Source organism: Macaca nemestrina, chromosome 4, assembly GCF_043159975.1.
Source record: "Macaca nemestrina isolate mMacNem1 chromosome 4, mMacNem.hap1, whole genome shotgun sequence".
Classification (NCBI taxonomy): domain Eukaryota; kingdom Metazoa; phylum Chordata; class Mammalia; order Primates; family Cercopithecidae; genus Macaca; species Macaca nemestrina.
The window spans coordinates 130,385,580-130,406,849 of NC_092128.1; the positions used below are offsets into that span (position 1 = coordinate 130,385,580).

General features: G+C 37.1%; 1 long non-coding RNA gene and 2 pseudogenes across 1 annotated transcript; 1 reads left to right on the forward strand and 2 right to left on the reverse strand.

Moving 5' to 3' along the window:
* The window catches only part of LOC139362908 (vomeronasal type-1 receptor 48-like), a 28,471-nt pseudogene extending 13,157 nt beyond the window's left edge, over positions 1-15,314 (forward strand).
* Positions 15,315-17,977: 2,663 nt separating this feature from the next.
* Positions 17,978-20,952, reverse strand: LOC139362907 (uncharacterized). The gene is made up of 3 exons (XR_011622530.1): positions 20,794-20,952; positions 19,106-19,334; positions 17,978-18,373 (listed from the first exon to the last, which is right to left on the reverse strand). It is a non-coding gene; the product is annotated as an uncharacterized lncRNA (long non-coding RNA).
* LOC139362906 (14-3-3 protein epsilon pseudogene) lies at positions 19,976-20,530 on the reverse strand (annotated as a pseudogene).
* Positions 20,953-21,270: the final 318 nt, after the last annotated feature.

A 21,270-nucleotide genomic window follows, 5' to 3' on the forward strand; every position in this document is an offset into this window, starting at 1 on the left:
TTAAAAATAATATAAGAATTTAAAAAATGTATGCATGATGTCTTTTATAATGACATGATTATCTTTACTGGTGCTCTTGTCATTTCATGTAGATTCAAATTATTCTCTTTGGTTATTTGATTCCTTCCTTCCTTCCTTTCTTCCTTCCTTCCTTCCTTCCTTCCTTCCTTCCTTCCTTCCTTCCTTCCTTCCTTCCTTCCTTCCTTCCTTCTTTCCTTCCTCTCTCTCTCTGTCTTTCGTTCTTTCTCGTTCTTTCTTTCTTCTTTCTTTCTTTCTTTTTTTTTTTTTTTTGGAAACGGAGTCTCCCTCTGTCGCCCAGGCTGGAGTGCAGTGGCACAATCTCAGTTCCCTGCAATTTCCACCTTCCGGATTCAAACAATTCTCCTGCCTCCGCCTTCTGAGTAGCTGGGACTACAGGCGCCAACCATCACACCCAGCTAATTTTTGTATTTTTACCTAGTTGAAATCAACTCAGTTTTTGTTTACATGGAAAGCCCTTATGTTGCCTTTATTTTTTATTGATAGCTTTCCCATTCAGAGAATTACTTCTTGACAGTTTTTCTTCGATGAGTAGACACAAAGATTTAAACGGAGTTGAAAGGCTTAGAAAAGGCAACTAAATTATGATCTAGAAAATGGAAATGAAATTGTTTTTAAATTGAATTGAAAATAAAATTGTATTTATGACAGCTGATGATATGTTGGACTGGGATGCAGAGACCAGGAAGAATTAAACTGTGGACAATAGAAGTCTGTTTGGTCCTGACTTAGGTCAAATGGAGGGCATGCTTTTTAGAGAATGAAAGATGACGCATGAGAGCACAGCCACGCTGAAACTAAAGAGGCTGAGCACCTGCACTGTGCTAAGATCCACAGGCTTACTGAAATAGAAGTCACCATTTTAACATACAATTTAACATACACTATTAGACTAAGTAAACAAATAGGCAGTGATAATTATGATTAATGTTAACTTTAGTTTTAATAGAATCGTGTTTGATGGGTGTTGCAGAAGCCAAAAAAAATGGCCTTTGCTATAAAATGTGTGCCCTACTACTGAGTGTGTAAAGCACTCCTGTGAGTGGAAGCCACAAAGAAACCTGAGGGTCAGGGTGGTAGAATACCCCTTTGATACTCCATATCTAAAAAAACCAAAATCTCTTGGCATGGACAGTTTGTATCCAAACACTCATTGCTTGAAATAGATGTGCACTTCCGTACTCTGTAAATGTACCTGGACAAAGTAGTGAGAGGTATAAAGCAGCCTACATTTTGCTCCCATGTCTAGTGCCCTGACTCAGAACTGTGTCCTCAGGAAAATGGAGCACTTTGCCCATTTAGGCCTGACAGAGGTGGCACTTTTTCTGATTCTCACAAAGGTGATTTTGGTCTACTTCTTACTGTGAAAATCAGAGATTCCTGGGGAACGTTACTGAGGGCAACCATGAATTACTTGAACCAGTAGTAATGCAGTGGAAAATCTGACATTGTGTTTTACTAATTTTGAAGGTTGGGTAATTGGGAGATTACTGTTTTGTTTATAAGAACAGACACCATACAACCTGCTGGACTGAATATACCTGGGGAAATAAGCTTACACATGGAAAAGTTGGAGCACAGCTGTTCCTAACGTATTTTCTAGGAATCAAAAAGTTTCACTTTCCCTTGGTGGTTCCCTTTCTTAAAATCACAAAACCAGAGTTTGTACTATCTTTATAGTTGATGTGAAAATTATAGGCCTGGAGGGGATAGACTAATGGCATTGCTTCCTTATAACCACATATTGTGAGCCTCATCCCTCAAACATGGACTCACTCTGAAGACTCAGCTGGGTGACTGTCTGTCTGTCAGCATTATTAATAGTGAGAGCGCAAGACTCAGGTGAGTGGCAGGATAAGGCAGAATTTTCTCAATGAAGAGCTAGGATCATTGTCTTTTTATAATTTCAGTCATGTCTCAGTGAATCATAGCCAAGGGAAACTGAGACACAACACCTGGAAAACTGGGTAACTCCCACCCTAATACTGCGCTTTACCAAGGGTCTTACCAAATGGCACACCAGAAGATTATATCCCACACCTGCCCCAGATGGTCTCACACCCATGGAGCCTCCCTCACTGCTAGCACAGCAGTCTGAGATCTAACTGCAAGGTGGCAGCAGTCTGGGGGAGGGGTGCCCGCCATTGCTGAGGCCTAAGTAGATAAACAAAGCCGCTGCAAAGCTCGAACTGGGTGGAGCCCACTGCAGCTCAAGGAGGCTGGCCTGCCTCGGTAGACTCCACCTCTGGGGACACGGCATAGCTAAACAAAAAGCAGCAGAAACCTCTGCAGATGTTAATGACCCTGTCTGACAGCTTTGAAGAGAGCAGTGGGTCTCCCAGCATGGAGGTTAAGATATGAGAATGGACAGACTGCCTGCTCAAGTGGGTCCGTGACCCTTGAGTAACCTAACTGGGAGACATACCCCACTAGGTGCAGACCGAAACCTCACATGGCTGGGCACACCTCTGAAATGAAGTTTCCAGAGCAAGAATCAGAGAGCAACACTCACTGTTCAGCAATATTCTATCTTCTGCAGCCTCCACTGCTGATACCCAGGCCAACAGGGTCTGAAGTGGACCTCAAGCAAACTCCAACAGACCTGCAGCTGAGGGTCCTGACTGTTAGAAGGAAAACTAACAAAAAGAAAGGCCACCCACACCAAAACCCCATCAGTACATCACCATCATCAAAGACCAAAGGCAGATAAAACCACAAAAATGGGGAAAAAGCAGTGCAGAAAAGCAGGAAATTCAAAAAATCAGAGTGCATCTCCCCCTCCAAAGGAACACAACTCATCACCAGCAATGGATCAAAGCTCAACGGAGAATGACTTTGACAAGTTGAGAGAAGGCTTCGGTGGATCAAACTTCTCAGAGCTAAAGGAGGAACTACGTACCCAGCGCAAAGAAACTAAAACTCTTGCAAAAAGAATGGAAGAATGGATAACTAGAATAATCAATGCAGAGAAGGGCATAAATGAACTGATAGAGATAAAAACCATCACATGAGAATTACGTGACAAATGCACAAGCTTCAATAACTGACTCGATCAACTGGAAGAAAGAGTATCAATGATTGAAGATCAAATGAATGAAATGAAGTGAGAAGAGAAGTGTAGAGAAAAAAGAGTAAAAAAAAAAAATGAACAAAGCCTCCAAAAAATATAGGATTATGTGGAAAGACCAAATCTATGTCTGACTGGTGTGCCTGAAAGTGATGGGGAAAATGGAACCAAGTTGGAAAACACTCTTCAGGATATCATCCAGAACTTCCCCAACCTAGTAAGGCAGGCCATCATTCAAATTCAGGAAATACAGAGATGCCACAAAGATACTCCTCGAGAAGAGCAACTCCAAGACACATAATTGTCAGATTCACCAAAGTTGAAATGAAGGAAAAAGTGTTATGGGCAGCCAGAGAGAAAGGTCGGGTTACCCACAAAGGGAAGCCCATCAGACTAAGAGCAGATCTCTTGGCAGAAACTCTCCAAGCCAGAAGAGAGTGGGGGCCAATATTCACCATTCTTAAAAGAAAGAATTTTCAACCCAGAATTTCATTGCAGCCAAACTAAGGTTTATAAGTGAAGGAGAAATAAAATCCTTTACAGACAAGCAAATGCTTAGAGATTTTGTCACCACCAGGCCTGCCCTACAAGAGACCCTGAAGGAAGCACGAAACATGGAAAGGAACAACCTGTACCAGCCATTGCAAAAACATGCCAAAATGTAAAGACCATCGAGGCTAGGAAGAAACTGCATCAACTAATGAGCAAAATAACCAGCTAATATCACAATGACAGGATCAAGTTCACACATAACAATATTAACCTTTAATGTAAATGGACTAAATGGTCCAATTAAAAGACACAGATTGGCAAATTGGATAAAGAGTCAAGATCCATCAGTTTGCTGTATTCAGGAGACCCATTTCACATGCAGAGACACACATAGGCTCAAAATAAAGGGATGGAGGAAGATCTACCAAGCAAATGGAGAACAAAAAAAAGCAGGGGTTGCAATCCTAGTCTCTGATAAAACAGACTTTAAACCATCAAAAATCAAAAGAGACAAAGAAGGCCATGACATAATGGTAAAGGGATCAATTCAACAGAAAGAGCTAACTATCCTAAATATATATGCACCCAATACAGGAGCACCCAGATTCATAAAGCAAGTCCTTAGAGACTTACAAAGAGACTTAGACTCCCATACAATAATAAGGGGAGACTTCAACACCCCACTGTCAACATTAGACAGATCAACGAGACAGAAAGTTAACAAGGATATCCAGGAATTGAACTCAACTCTGCACCAAGTGGACCTAAGAGATATCTACAGAACTCTCCACCCCGAATCAACAGAATATACATTCTTCTAGCACCACATAGCACTTATTCCAAAATTGACCACATAGTTGGAAGTAAAGCACTCTTTAGCAAATGTAAAAGAACAGAAATTATAACAAACTGTCTCTCAGACCACAGTGCAATCAAACTAGAACTCAGGACTAAGAAACTCAATCAAAACTGCTCAACTACATGGAAACTGAACAATCTGCTCCTGAATGACTACTGGGTACATAACAAAATGAAGGCAGAAATAAAGATGTTCTTTGAAACCAATGAGAAGAAAGATACAACATACCAGAATCTCTGGGACACATTTAAGCAGTGTGTAGAGAGAAATTTATAGCACTAAATGCCCACAAGAGAAAGCTGGAAAGATCTAAAATTGACACACTAACATTACAATTAAAAGAACTAGAGAAGCAAGAGCAAACACATTCAAAAACTAGCAGAAAGCAAGAAATAATTAAGATCAGAGCAGAAATGAAGGAGATAGAGACACAAAAAACCCTCCAAAAAATCAATGAATCCAGGAACTGGTTTTTGGAAAAGATCAACAAAATTGATAGACCGCTAGCAAGACTAATAAAGAAGAAGAGACAGAAGAATCAAATAGATGCAATATAAAATGATAAAGGGGATATCACCACCGACCCCACAGAAAGACAAACTACCATCAGAGAATATTATAAACACCTCTGTGCAAATAAACTAGAAAACCTAGAAGAAATGGATAATTTCCTGGACACTTACACTCTCCCAAGACTAAACCAGGAAGAAGTTGAATCCCTGAATAGACCAATAGCAGGCTCTGAAATTGAGGCAATAATTAATAGCCTACCAACCAAAAAAAGTCCAGGACCCGATGGATTCACAGCCGAATTCTACCAGATGTACAAGGAGGAGCTGGTACCATTCCTTCTGAAACTATTCCAATCAATAGAAAAAGAGGGAATCCTCCCTAACTCATTTTATGAGGCCAACATCATTCTGATACCAAAGCCTGGCAGAGACACCACAAAAAAAGAGAATTTTAGACCAATATCCCTGATGAACATCAATGCAAAAATCCTCAATAAAATACTGGCAAACCGAATCCAGCAGCACATCCAAAAGCTTATCCACCATGATCAAGTGGGCTTCATCCCTGGGATGCGAGGCTGGTTCAACATACACAAATCAATAAACGTAATGCAGCATATAAACAGAACCAAAGACAAACACCACATGATTATCTCAATAGATGCAGAAAAGGCCTTTGACAAAATTCAACAGCCCTTCATGCTAAAAACTCTCAATAAATTTGGTATTGATGGAACGTATCTCAAAATAATAAGAGCTATTTATGATAAACCCACAGCCAATATCATACTGAATGGGCAAAAACTGGAAGGATTCCCTTTGAAAACTGGCACAAGACAGGGATGCCCTCTCTCACCACTCCTATTCAACACAGTATTGGAAGTTCTGGCTAGGGCGATCAGGCAAGAGAAAGAAATCAAGTGTATTCAGTTAGGAAAAGAAGAAGTCAAATTGTCCCTGTTTGCAGATGACATGATTGTATATTTAGAAAACCCCATTGTCTCAGCCCAAAATCTCCTTAAGCTGATAAGCAACTTCAGCAAAGTCTCAGGATACAAAATCAATGTGCAAAAATCACAAGTATTCTTATACACCAGTAACAGACAAACAGAGAGCCAAATCATAAATGAACTCCCATTTATAGTAGATTCCAAGAGAATAAAATACCTAGGAATCCAACTTACATGGGATGTGAAGGACCTCTTCAAGGAGAACTACAAACCACTGCTCAGTGAAATAAAAGAGGACACAAACAAATGGAAGAACACACCATGCTCCTGGATAGGAAGAATCAATATTGTGAAAATGGCCATACTGCCCAAGGTAATTTATAGATTCAATGCCATCCCCATCAAGCTACCAATGAGTTTCTTCATAGAATTGGAAAAAACTGCTTTAAAGTTCATATGGAACCAAAAAAGAGCCCGCATCTCCAAGACAATCCTAAGTCAAAAGAACAAAGCTGGAGGCATCACGCTACCTGACTTCAAACTATACTACAAGGCTACAGTAACCAAAACAGCATGGTACTGGTGCAAAAACAGAGATATAGACCAATGGAACAGAACAGAGCCCTCAGAAATAATACCACACATCTACAGCCATCTGATCTTTGACAAACCTGACAAAAAGAAGAAGTGGGGAAAGGATTCCCTATTTAATAAATGGTGCTGGGAAAATTGGCTAGCCATAAGTAGAAAGCTGAAACTGGATCCTTTCCTTACTCTTTATAAGAAAATTAATTCAAGATGGATTAGAGACTTACATGTTAGACCTAATACCATAAAAACTCTAGAAGAAAACCTAGGTAATACCATTCAGGACATAGGCATGTGCAAGGACGTCATGTCTAAAACACCAAAAGCAATGGCAACAAAAGCCAAAATTGACAAATGGGATCTAAACTAAAGAGCTTCTGCACAGCAAAAGAAACTACGATCAGAGTGAATAGGCAACCTACAGAATGGGAGAAAATTTTTGCAGTCTACTCATCTGACAAAGGGCTAATATCCAGAACCTACAAAGAACTCAAACAAATTTACAAGAAAAAAACAAATAAGCCCATCAAAAAGTGAGCAAAGGATATGAACAGACACTTCTCAAAAGAAGACATTCATACAGCCAACAGACACATGAAAAAATGCTCATCATCACTGGCCGTCAGAGAAATGCAAATCAAAACCACAATGAGATACCATCTCACACCAGTTAGAATGGCAGTCATTAAAAAGTCAAGAAACAACAGGTGCTGGAGAGGATGTGGAGAAATAGGAACACTTCTACACTGTTGGTGGGATTGTAAACTAGTTCAACCATTGTGGAAAACAATATCGCAATTCCTCAAGGATCTAGAACTAGAAATACCATATGACCCAGCCATCCCATTACTGGGTATATACCCAAAGGATTAAATCATGCTGCTATAAAGACACATGCACACACGTATGTTTATTGCAGCACTATTCACAATAGCAAAGACTTGGAATCAACCCAAATGTCCATCAGTGACAGACTGGATTAAGAAAATGTGGCACATATACAACATGGAATACTATGCAGCCATAAAAAAGGATGAGTTTGTGTCCTTTGTAGGGACATGGATGCAGCTGGAAACCATCATTCTCAGCAAACTATCGCAAGAACAGAAAACCAAACACTAATGTTCTCACTCATAGGTGCGAATTGAACAATGAGATCACTTGGACACGGGAAGGGGAACATCACACACTGGGGCCTATTGTGGCGGGGACGGGGGATGGCATTGGGAGTTATACCTGATGTAAATGACGAGTTGATGGGTGCTGACGAGTTGATGGTTGCAGCACAGCAACATGGCACAAGTATACATATGTAAAAAACCTGCACGTTGTGCACATGTACCCTAGAACTTAAAGTATAAAAAAAAAAAAAAAAAGAGAGTGGAAGGAGTAAGAAGTCAAAACAGAAAAGGAAAAGATAATAATAATGGTTGTCTAATTGTGGCTCATAAGGGCATGAAGCCCTCAAGAAAATATAATAGCACAAAATCACTATGTCTGTGAACATTAGAGGGAAAAAAGCATTTCTAAGTGCTTCAAATATCTGCATTTTATGTATTTAGGGAGGAAGCACCTCAACTGCTCATAGTAAGTGTACATGAAGAATAGAAGATGAGGTTTTCCAAATTGCAATTTTCAACTTGGAAATACTCCTCCAATTTCAATATTTGACATATTTGGTAAGACTCTTGTCTATCACAGTGGCATGGTTGTACAAGACCTTTCAAATTAAAAAAAATGAGTGTTACACTTAGCTGATATCTCCTCAGTTGAAATAATCAGAAAGAAACACTTTTCCAAAAGGATTTTAGGCTTTTTCCAAATTGGTAGTGTAGAATTTGTGATCAAGACCCTCCAGTATTTTTCTATTGCCTACATTTAAAGTAATAATTTTCCTGCTTATTTTTTCCTTTGAGGAAGCTGGGAATTAAATGTCTTAAAATTATAAATATCTGTGTCAGCAAGTATTGTGCCTCTAGCTGCAGTCTACACTAATTTCAGCTTCCAAAGAGTGGCAAATGCATTACAATCATTCAATGCATCTGATACTTACCATATTTATTATTTTAGTCTTGGTGTGTTTTATAAAACTTCTTTTAACAGGCCTAATCTTGGTGGAAGCATTTTTTCTTTTCTAAATTTGCCAGCTGGATTTTTCAGTTTGCCATTTATTATTGACACTTAACAACAAACCCCTTCTCCCTGGCGCCTAAATTTTGTAGATCCAACAAGGCTGCTCAATGAATGTTGTAAAATGTCTGATAAAAATGACATTTTTATTAACATAATAAAAAACATTTTACATTCATATAGATTGTATTTTAAAACTACACAAGGAACAGTGCAAACATCACTATTCAAATAATATTATTAATAAAATAATACTAAAAACGGTATTTTATAATAAAGATGAGGAAGTATATTTTATCAAACTTCTTTTTCTACAAACAACATATCTATCATATGCAAAACAGCTTTTGGATTCCTGTGAATGGCTTTTTCCTTTTATATACCTTTTATCTTTGCTTCAGATGTCTGATCTAAGCTTATGCTTTTTATGATCAGATTTTCATTCCTGGTCTGTATAATGGTGTTATTCCCCTATTATACATGATTATTTTTACGCTTTGGGACTTAAGAATATTGAGAATACACTAAAGTGAAAGGCAGTACAATGAGAGTAAACTTGAGCTGCATTATGTGTTTACTGACAGTGCTCAGGAGCTTCACCCTCGGCCCCAGCAGCCTTAGGTTGTCACTTCTAATGGCGAGAGCTAAGCTGTGAATTTAGATTTTGAAATTTTTAATGCATCGCATAGAACCAAATTTTTATTTTGCACTCTGAACAACCTAAAAGTAGCATCTATGGATTTTTCCCCTATTTTGTTTCACCCAGTTTTGCATCGTATTAATACAAATTCCATAATTCTTCCATGGTGTAAAGTTGCCAGACTTATCAAATAACAACATAGAACACAGCTAAGTTTAATATTTGGATTAAAAATTACTTCTGCAATATGTTAAAGGCAATTATCAATTGTTTAGCTCTGGCAAATGAGAAAAATTTTTGAAGATACAATCAATTCAATCATACTCTATTTGTATCCTCTAATTTATGACAACCAAGATTGCTGATCTCGTCTGGGATCAGCATCAATGCTCTCAAGAGCCTCGGTGGAAAAACACACCATCTGATCACGCAGAAGATTATTCCGTTTCAGTGTGTTTAGGTTATTTATAGAGTAAGGAGAATGAATTAGAGAGCATAAACTAGATGTTTTTTAGGGTGAAAAAAATAAAATATTAAAATTCTTATCTATGTTATTTAATCTAACTATTTGTCCTATATCTTCTTTTGGTGTGTGGTTCATAATATATGGGTTATATTAATAAAACTATACAGATATATAGTTAATAACTCATTATACATATATTATTGTCTGATGTTCAGATATCTTTTTCAAGTACTGAAATGTGATCCTTAAAATTTGGATACCATTAAGACTTTAATTTAAAATTACTTTGGTTTTTTTTCCTGATTTTAACTTGACAGCAGAACTGAACTGCGCTGATGGTGTAAATGTATGCTGTGGAAATCTTTGTTTCTAAGATAAATGCATTTACTTATTAAAGTTTTGTAGAAAGAGTAATAACCATTTAATCAACTAGATGTTTCCTTTATAAAATCAAACATATTTGGTGGTTTTAGAGCAGCTTTTTCTCAGTCACTAATTTTTTATTATTATCCAAGGATACTCAATGTCAACATTTTTGCATCATCTCATATATTTTTATTTATGGAATTGTATAATACGTGACCTTGAATCAGACACACTTTCATTTAAAACAAATCCGAGTGAATTTAATGGTGTTTCACTTTTTTAATGTCATGAAGTTAAATTGTTCTTAGCCCTGGATTAAAGTAAAATGATAAATGACTTCTGAATCTTGGCCAAGTAACATGAAATGGTAACGGCAAAATCGTTCTGCAAAATTTTACAGGTATTACATTATTGAAGTTATCCCAAGAAAACTTGATAGGAATTATCTTTCTTATTGAAGACTAAGTATTTTGATCTTATTGAAGATCTTATTGAAGTTTTTTTTTTATCTTATTGAATACTAATCGAAGACTTAGTATTCTTGTTGAATACTGAGACTAAGACTTAAAGTAGTTTTCTAGGCATGGTAGAGTATCTCTGTATTAAGTGAAGTCTCAGGAAGAAGACCAACATGTGACTATTTTGATGCAACTTCATGGCGAAACAAAGTAATTAAAAGTAGTGGTCAGGCTCGGTGGCTGCTCAGTGGCCCACGCCTGTCATCCCAGCCCTTTGGGAGGTCAGAAGTTTGAGAACAGCCTGGCTAACATGGTGAAATCTTCTCTACTAAAATAGAAAAATTAGCTGATGTAGTGGTGAGCACCACTTGGGAGGCTAAGGCAGGAGAATCACTTGAACCCAGGAGGCAGAGTTTGCAATAAGCAGAGATCACGCCACTGCACTCCAGCCTGGGTGATAGAGTAAGACTCTGTCTCAAAAAAAAAAAAAAAAAAAAAAAAAACAGGGGGGGGTGTTTATTTTGTTGGCACCTGAGAGGAAAGTATTAAAAATTATGTTCTGAGATAGAGATCGCATAATAAGTCTCTGGGACGTGAACTAAACTGAGAAACAGGCAGGATCATTTCTATAATATATATAGTAAATTAGGGTTTAAGCAGAATAATGTCCCCCAGTCCCTATAAGGATGTTGACATTTGAATTCCAAGATACCACATTACACATTACAATTCATGACAAAGAGAATATAAGGGTGCAGATAGGATAAAAATGCTATTATGCTGATGAAATATGAATTTATCATGGTGAATCCAGTAAAATCACAAGGGTCAAAAATCATGGAAGAGTGATGATGGATAAATTGTATCAAAATGATAGATCATGAGAAAGACTCAACTGAATATATTTTTTATTGTGTTAGTGAGTCTTTTCATATTAACATACATTTAATTCTATTCAACTGTACAAATACTATTCATTTTATATGCTCAACTGAAGAGCTAAATATAAAATGAGAGAACACAGAATAAGGATATGATTACTGAGATGAAGGCCAAGGTACATGAGAAACATAGATAGTATGCACCTTAGACAGGCAAAATTGAAAATGTATTTATTATATATAGAGATTCATAATAATTACATATATACATTTATTTGGTTTAGAAAATAGTACAGGAGATACACTATCAAGAATTTATATAAGATGGGGTTAATCAAGAAAATGAGAGTAAAATAAAAATAATTATAATGGTAATAATTTTGAACATTGATGAAGGAACATTGATGACACAGATCTATTTTTTTCAGGTCTTCAAAATATGTTTCTTCTATGTCATTAGGATGAACACACATTTCACATGTTATCTTTCAAAAAGGCCTTTTGTTTTCAAGCTGGCATTGGAATCTCAGCCAACATCTTTCTTCTTCTCTGGCACATTTTCACATTCTTTAAGGATCACAAACCTAAAAACCATGACCTGATCATCTATCACTTGGCCTTTGTCCAGATAGTGATGCTAGTCATTGCAGAAGAGTTACTGTCTCCAGACGTGTTTGAGTCACTGAATTTTCAGAATAACTTCAGATGTAAGGCTGTGTTCGGCATATACAAGGTAGTGAGGGGCCTCTCTATCTGCAACACCTCTCTCCTGAGCATGCTTCAGACCATCACCATCAGCCCCAACACCTCCTGTTGGTGAGATTTAAACATAAAATCACAAAACACAATATCCTGGGTTTATCCTGGGTTTACTCTTTTTTTGGTCCCTCCATTTGTCTTTCAACAGTGACATGATAATCTACCTTGTAGGTTTTTCCAATATGACCCAGCTAATTCTGAATGTCAGTAAATACTGCTCACTTTCTCCAATGAACGTCATCATCAGAAGGCTGTTTGTTACTCTGTCGTTATCCGGAGATGTCTTCCTTGTAGGAATCATGCTGCTCTCAAGTGCATACATCGTGATTCTCTTGTCCAGGCATCAGAGGCGTTCCCAGCACCTTCACAGCACTAGCTTTTTAATAAGAACTTCCCCAGAGGAAAGGGCCACCAAGACCATCTTGCTGCTGGTGAGTTTCTTTGTGGCTATGTACTCACTGGACTGAATTGTCTCATCCTCTGCAGTGCTGTTATGGGTATTCAGCCCTGTCATCTACAGTGTCCACAAGTTTATGGTCAATGCCTATGCCACTGTCAGTCCTATGGTGCTAATCAGATCTGGTAGGAGAATCATCAGTATTCTGCCAAAGGTTCACTGGAAGTGCCATCCCTTTTTAACAAGTTAGTGATAAAATTTCCTAAAAATTATTTTGCTGTCATTAATTACATTATTCAAAAACACAAAATTTGCTATCTGATTTAAATAAAACATGTGGAATTGCACTTTTGTAATATCTAATTTTTTTTGTTGTCGTTTTTTTGAGACAGAGTCTCACTCTGTCGTCCAGGCTGTAGTGCAGTGGTGCGATCTCGGCTCCTTGCAGCCTCCACCTCCTGGGTTCAAGCAATTCTCCTGCTTCAACTTCTTGAGTAACTAGGACTACAGGCATGTGTCACCATACTCAGCTATTTTATTTTATTTTTTTGTATTTTTAGTAAAGACAGTGTTTCGCCATGTTTGCCAGGCTGTTCTTGAACTTCTGACCTCAAGTAATCAGCCCACCTCAGCCTCCCAAAGTGCTGGAATTACAGGTGTGAGCCAGCACGCCCAGCCCATCTCAGTATTTTTAAAATTTCCTGGTGCTAAGAACTACATGGTGTCCTCAGTTCAGTGTCCCCCATGATTTAATATTCCCAAAGCATGTCTCTCACTTCTTAATTTTAATTTTACCTTATTCAGTAAAACATTTCTTTTTCTTTTTTCCTTTTTCTTTTTCTTTTTTTTTTTTGAGATGGAGTTTCATTCTTGTTGCCTAGGCAGGAGTGCAAAGGTATAACTTCTGCTTACTGCAACTTCTGCCTCCTGGGTTCGAGTAATTCACCTGCCTCAGCCTCCCAAGTAACTGGGATTACAGGCACCTGCCACTACGCCTGGCTAATTTTTGTATTTTTAGTAGAGATGGGGTTTCACCATGTTGGCCAGGCTGGTCTCGAACTCCTGACCTCAGGTGATCTGCCCACCTCGGCCTCCCAAAGTATTGGGATTACAGGTGTGAGCCACCATGGCCAGCCCATATATGTTGTTTTCAATGGCAGGATTTCATTATTTATGTAGATAAATAGCATTTCATTTGGGTTTCTATGCCATGTTTTCTTTATCTATTTGTCCCTCGATGGACACTATGATTATTCCATATCTTGGCTATTGTCATTAGTGCTGTGATAAATATGGGAGTGAAGATACCTCTTTAACATACTGGTTTTATTTCCTTTGTATATACGCCCAGTAGTGGGATTGCTGGTTCATACAGTAGTTCTATTTTTAGTTCGGGAAACCTCTACTTTTTTACATAATGGCTGTATTAAATTGCATTCAAACCAACAGTGCATGAGGGTTTCCTTTTCTCCATGTATTGCCAACACTTGTTCTGTCTTTTTGATAATGACCATGCTAATTTACAACTATACTACTTTAATTTACATTTCCCTGATGACTAGTGATATTGAGCATTTTTTCATACACCTGTCGACTGTATATATATCTTGTTTGGAGAAATATCTATTCGGGTTTTTGCTCATTTTAAAACTGGGTGATTATGATGATTATTTCTGCTGTTGAGTTATTCGAGCCCCTTACATATTTTGGATATTAACCCCTTGTCAGATGCACAGTTTCCACATGTTTTCTCCCATTCTGTAGTTTGTCTTTGTCTCTTTTTTCTTTTCTTTTCTTTTTTTTTTTCTTTTTGAGACAGAGTCTTGTTCTCGTTGCCCATTCTGGAGTGCAGTGGTGCGGTCTCAGCTCACTGCAACCTCTGCCTCCCGTGCGGGCTCAAGCGATTCTCCCGCCTCGGGCTCCGGAGTAAGGCGCCACCACGTCTGGCTAATTTTTTGTATTTTTAGTAGAGTCGGGGTTTCACCATGTTGGCCAGAATCTTCCCGCCTCGGCCTCCCAAAGTGCCGGGATTACGCGCGTGAGCCTCCGCGCCTAGCCTGTAGTTTGTCTTTTCACTCTGTTGATTGTTTTCTATGCCGTGTAGAAGCTTTTATTTTAATATTTTATTAACTTTTTTTCTGTTTTCTGGCTTTATACAAAGGTGAGACATTTTGCTCTCACTGCTTTTATGAGCTTTTTTTTCATGTTGGTGTTATGAAGTTTGACCTTTTTAAAATTAAGTTTTATTTAAAATTGACATATAATTGTACACATTTACAGACAGAGTGTGATATTTCAGTGCATTTATTCATTGTATAATGATAGAACCAGAATAATTAACGTATCTATTGTTTTCAACATTTGTTATTTCTCTGTGCTGATAACATGCAAAATTCTCTCTTCTAGCTAACTTAACCCGTATGATAATATATTATTAGTAGTTATAGTCATGCTACTGTGTAATATAACGCAAAAATTTATTCTTTGTTATTTTTAAAATTAAAAAAAAATTTTTTTTTGAGACAGAGTCTCACCCTGAGGCTGGAGTGCAGTTGTGCAATCTCAGCTCACGACAACCTCCACCTCCTGGGTTCAAGCAATTCTTGTCTCACAGCCTCCCATGTAGCTGGGATTACAGGCACTTGCCACATTGACCAGCTAATTTTTGTATTTTTAGTAGAGACGGGGTTTCACCATGTTGGCCAGGCTGGTCTTGAACTCCTGGCCTCAGGTGATCCACTTGCCTCAGCCTCCCAAAGTGCTAGGATTACAGGTGTGAGCTACCACGCCCAGCCTATTTTTTCTGTTAAATGGTAATGTTGCATTCATTGGCAAACCTGTTCTCATTTCTTCCTCTCCAGATCCTTTCCAGCCTCTGGTAACCACCATTTTATTCTACTTCCATGAGATCAGCTTTAAATTTTACATAAAAATGATATCATGTGGTGTTTGTCTTTCTATGCTTGGCATATTTTACTTAACATAATGTCCTCCACGTACATCCATGTTGCTGCAAATGACAGGTTATTGTTCTGTTTTATGGAGATTCTGCCAAAAATTAAAAATAGAACTACCCTATGATTCAGCAATTTCAATACTGGCAATTTCAATCAATGTATTTCAAAAGGAAATAAAATCAATATGTCAAAGAGGCTGTTTATTGTAGCACTAATCATAATAGCCAAACTATTACTTCACTTAAGAATTTTTTTCATCTCTTTTTGACACATTACACTTCTAAACTTTTAAAGGATTTAAAGGTTTTCAGTTTTAGAAACTATTTAATCACCAATTCTTTAAATATTTTCTTTCATTTGTTTATATAGTCTAGTAAAGCAATTAGATGTTCATTTCCTCTCAATTCAATCTTCATATATGAGTAAATATATTTCATTCTCTATTAACTTGCCTTCTGTAAAATGTGTAACTACATCAATTTCGCTTAGTATTCGATTTTATTGGCCTCTCATCTGCTCAGTGTATTTTAATATGTAACCCATATGTTGTACATTACACTCTTTCACCACATTTGTAATAGCTTACTTAAAATTTGCTTTTTTTTCAGATATGACTTGATAAGCTTATAGTTTTTTTTTTTCTTTGCCCATTACTTTGGCTGTTTTTTCATTGTATTGACAAATATTTAAACATAAGCCAAATATCTGATGTTTATGTACCATATAATTTCTTTTGACCCTTCATCTTGGTGGTTTATCTAATTGTGTGCAACATAATGTATAACTCAGTTTTCACATATGGAAGATATCAAACTTGGAATGTCTCCAGTCTGTATATTTCTTTGCTGATTCCATTTGCCTTGTTGGAAGTTGAACCCACATGAATCTGACATTCTTGTGGTTAGTCCTGTCTGAATAGAGCACGTGCTTCTTAGGTTTGTTACTCCCCTGGATTATTCCCTTCATTTACTTCTGGTCCTGGGAATTTATCATATTTTTTTCAACTATCTTTAGCATAATATGGATTGTTTCAATTTCTTGACAATTTTAATTATCTGTATTGTTTAAAATATATATATTATTTTCCTGAAAAGCATAAAAGCATAAATAGCAACAGTTGCGTACATTAGTAAAATGTGACATAGATTGTCTATGACATAAAACATCATCTCTGTAATCCCAGCACTTTGGGAGGCCGAGACGGGTGGATCACGAGGTCAGGAGATCGAGACCATCCTGGCTAACACGGTGAAACCCCGTCTCCACTAAAAAATACAAAAAAAAAAACTAGCCGGGCGAAGTGGCGGGCGCCTGTAGTCCCAGCTACTCGGGAGGCTGAGGCGGGAGAATGGCGTGAACCTGGGAGGCGGAGCTTGCAGTGAGCTGAGATCCGGCCACGGCACTCCAGCCTGGGCGACAGAGCGAGACTCCGTCTCAAAAAAAAAAAAAAAATCATCTCGTGTGAAATCTCAAGTCTCTTCATGTAGAAGACGTCCTTCCCAATACATCATATTGTAATTTGTGAAGTGTGATTACTTTTTACTATTATGTATGTATTATATATGTATTATACACAAATTTCAGAAACACTCCAATGAATATATAGCCAGAATTAGTTTTATATCATATAAAGGTGTTATGGGTTAAATTATTTATCTTAATTCAGATTTTTTTCTACAATTACCATTATTTCTCACAGCACTTCCCTGATATCAAAAACATAATTGGATTTAGATTTTTTATTTAATCCACAAGATGTTGAAAAAGGTTCTAAATGGAGTTTACCCATGACTAGATAGTACTTGTTAATTACCTTTTTTTTTTTTTTTACATTTATTTAGGTATAATTGACAAACTAAAAGTGTATATACTTATGATGTAGAATATGATGTTTTGAGACATGTTTACATTTTTTAATTACCTCGGTTAAGATAGTTAACATATTTATCACTTTACATAGTTACTTTCTGTGTCTGTGAGTGGGTATGTGTGGTAAGATTACTTGAGATTTGATTTTGAAAAGAATTTAAGTATACAGTATTATTAACGATAGTCATCAGTCTGTATGTTACATTCCCAGCATTTATTTTTTATAGCGGAAAGTATGTATCTTTTGACTAATACCTCGTCATTTCCTCCCACATCCTAGCTGTAGTAATTATTATTCTTCTGTTTCTATGAATTTGAGTTTTTAAAGATTTCACATAAATATGAAATCATGAGGTACTTGTCCTTCTGTATCTGGCTTATTTCACTTAGCATGATGTCTTCATGGTTCATCAATGTTGAAAATGGCAGAATTTTCATCTTTATTAAAGATAAATTACATATATTTATCACAGTTTCTTTATATATTCATCTATATATGCTGAGTAGCAACCTCTCTAATTTGTCAAATTATCTTTTCCATATTATCATTCAAATACAATATTGTTTTGCATTAATTATTATTAAAATTAATTTCCTGTCTTTAAAAAATTTTTATGAAATTTATGGGGTCAATGCAATCTGCCCTCTTGATAAAAGCCAAAATTACATGTCAGTTTTACTAATTTGGATTAGATTGAGATTTTTATTGCCTCAAATAATAAGTATAAGCATTAAGGATAAAATATAGTTATATTCTCTATCTTACAACAAAGCAATCTTTGGGTTATTTATTGGACAAAAGACTTATTCTACATTATTATTTCTATTTTTATGTTACTTACCTAAATGTTTGTTACATATAGAATACCACAAAATAGGAATAAATTGGTAGTCACAAATTATGAAAGTAAAATTAAGAAATGATATGCTTCCCAGAGAATGTCTGTAACAAAAACAAGTGAAATATGTTTTAGGTGATGCATATTTGAATTCCCCGATTTGATTATTACATATTATATGCTTGTATCAAACTATCATATGTATTACATAAAGATGTACAACTATTATGTATCTGTAACAACTAAAAATTTAAAAGTATATATGAATATATGTATATATAAATAATCATGTCACAAGTAAAGTATTAATTAAAAATATTTCCACAAAGAAAAGTTTAGGGCCTGACATCTTATGTGTCAAATTCAATGAATATTTAATAAATAATATCAATTGTTTAAAAAAAACTTTCAAAAATTGAAAAGAAATGTGTACTTTCTAACTCACAACACTAGAGTTATTATACAGCAAAATAAAGTATACAACAAAAATGAAAAAAATTCTCCAGATTGAAAAATAACAAAACTGTCTTTTTTTGTGGATGGTATAATTTTCTATATAAAAATATATAAGGGGTTCAATAAAATATCCCTAGAAGTATAAACAAGTTAATTAATGTCACAAAATGAAAGATCAGAAAACAAAATTCAATTGCAGTTATAGATGATATAAATCAATGAAAATAAAATTTAAAATTATATTTATAATAGCAATAAACAGAAATATTAAAGTTTTAAAAAAGAAGTACAAATGTATTACACTCGATTTCTTAGATCAGAGAAATCATAGAATTGAATAAATTAACATACATTAAATAATCAAGTTTTAAATTACTTACCATTTTTAAGATTATGGTATCTCAGATTGATCTACAGATTCAGTAAAATCTCTTCAAATTTTTAACTAGTTCTAGTGGAAATTGACAAGTTCTTCCCAAAAACAAATATAGATAAGCTGGGCTTGGTGGCTCATGCCTGTAAGTCCAGTGCATTGGGAGGCTGAGGTTGGAGGACTGCTTGAGGCCTGCAGTTGAAAAACAGCCTGGGCAACATAGGAAGGTACTGTATCTACAAAGATAAAAAAATAAAATTAGCCGGATATGGCAGTGCATGCCTATAGTCCCACCTACCTGGGAGGCTGAGGTGGTGGAATTGCTTGAGCACATGCGTTAGAGGTAACAGTGAGCTTTGATTGATCCACCTCACTCCAGCCCCAGTGGCAGAGTGAGGCCCTGTCTCTAAAAAAAGATTTAAAAAACAATATAAATGTGCACAGAATACCAAATACACAAAACAGTCTTTAAAAAGAAAAACAATTTATATTTTTTGATATAAATTCTTATTATCAAAGATAGATTCATGTAATTAATAGAATATATTTTAAGATCCAGTCAGGTGCGGTGGCTCATGTCTGTAATCCCAGCACTTTCGGAGGCCGAGGCAGGTGGATTACCTGAGGTCAGGAGTTCAAGACCAGCCTGGCCAACATGGTGAAATGCCATCTCAACTACAAATATAAAAAAGTTAGCCAGGCGTGGTGGCACATGCTTGTAATTCCAGCAACTCGGGAGGCTGAAGTAGGAGAATGGCGTGAACCCGGGAGGCGGAGCTTGCAGTGAGCCGAGATAGCGCCACTGCAGTCCAGCCTGGACGAAAGAGCGAGACTCCGCCTCAAAAAAAAAAAAAAAAAGAAAAGAAAAAAAAAGAATTTCGTAATAGAATAAGGAAAAATTGAGAGCAAGACCTAAGCGAATAGGATGCGCGGGGGTAAGTTCTGTCATAGCAATATCACTATCAGCTTTATAAGCCGCTAGGCTGTTGTCCACAGCCTCCTTCCTGCCATTCCTGTGGCAAATTCTGCCAGATACCTGTGGTAGTCCCCTTTCATTTTATAACAGAAAACTTTGGACTCGCCAGTGTTAGCTGCTGGAATGAGGTTTTTGTCCAGCACATCCAGAATGTCACAACAGATTAACTTTAGCTCAGTCTCAACCATTTGCTGATATTCCCAAATCATTTTTAGCTTGTCTTCTCCCTTGTTTTCTTCTGTTCGATGCTGCTGATTATTCTCCAGAAGGCTCTTCTAGCTTCAATCACATTCTTATATGAAACAGAGAAGAGGTTTCTTTCTTCAACTGTCAGCTCCACATCCATCCCAGCTACTTTCTTCATTGACTACACCATTTCTTGGAAGATACTGCGGATTCAGTTCCCAGAGCACGTCGTATTGCTCAGCCTGCTCGGCCAGCTTTGCCTGGTACCAGATCCTCTTGTTTTCTTTTTCTTTTCTTTTCTTTTTTTTTTTTTTTTTTTGAGACAGAGTCTAGCTCTGTCGCCCAGGCTGGAGTGCAGTGGTGTGATCTCGGCTCACTGCAAGCTCTGCCTCCCGGGTTCACGCCATTCTCCTGCCTCAGCCTCCTGAGTAGCTGGGACTACAAGCGCCCGCCACCACGCCCGGCTAATTTTTTGTATTTTTAGTAGAGACGGGGTTTCACCGTGTTAGCCAGGATGGTCTCGATCTCCTCACCTCGTGATCCGCCCGTCTCGGCCTCCCAAAGTGCTGGGATTACAGGCGTGAGCCACCGCGCCTGGCCACCAGATCCTCTTGATCATCCATAGCGGCAGCAGCTCCCACAGGGTCTGTGCGATGGATGGAAGCAAATAGTGTCTCTCTCACAGCCTCTCTCGCCCCACGTCCGGGGAGCAAAAATGGTGGCGCCGCAATCCGGGACTTCCGCCTGCGCAAGCAGGCAACTGCTCAGCTCTATGGCAACCGCTCCCTGGCAACTAATGATTTCTTAAATAATACAACAAAAAAGCATGATCAAGAAGACACTGATAAACTTCATCAAATTCAGAAACATTTCTTTCAAACACCAAGAAGAATATATAATCTAAGCTGCATAATGAGAGACAATATTTCAAATTATATATCTTCTTAGGCTCTAGTATCCGGAATAAACAAAACCAAAACAAAACTCTTACATGTCAAATAAAAGGACAA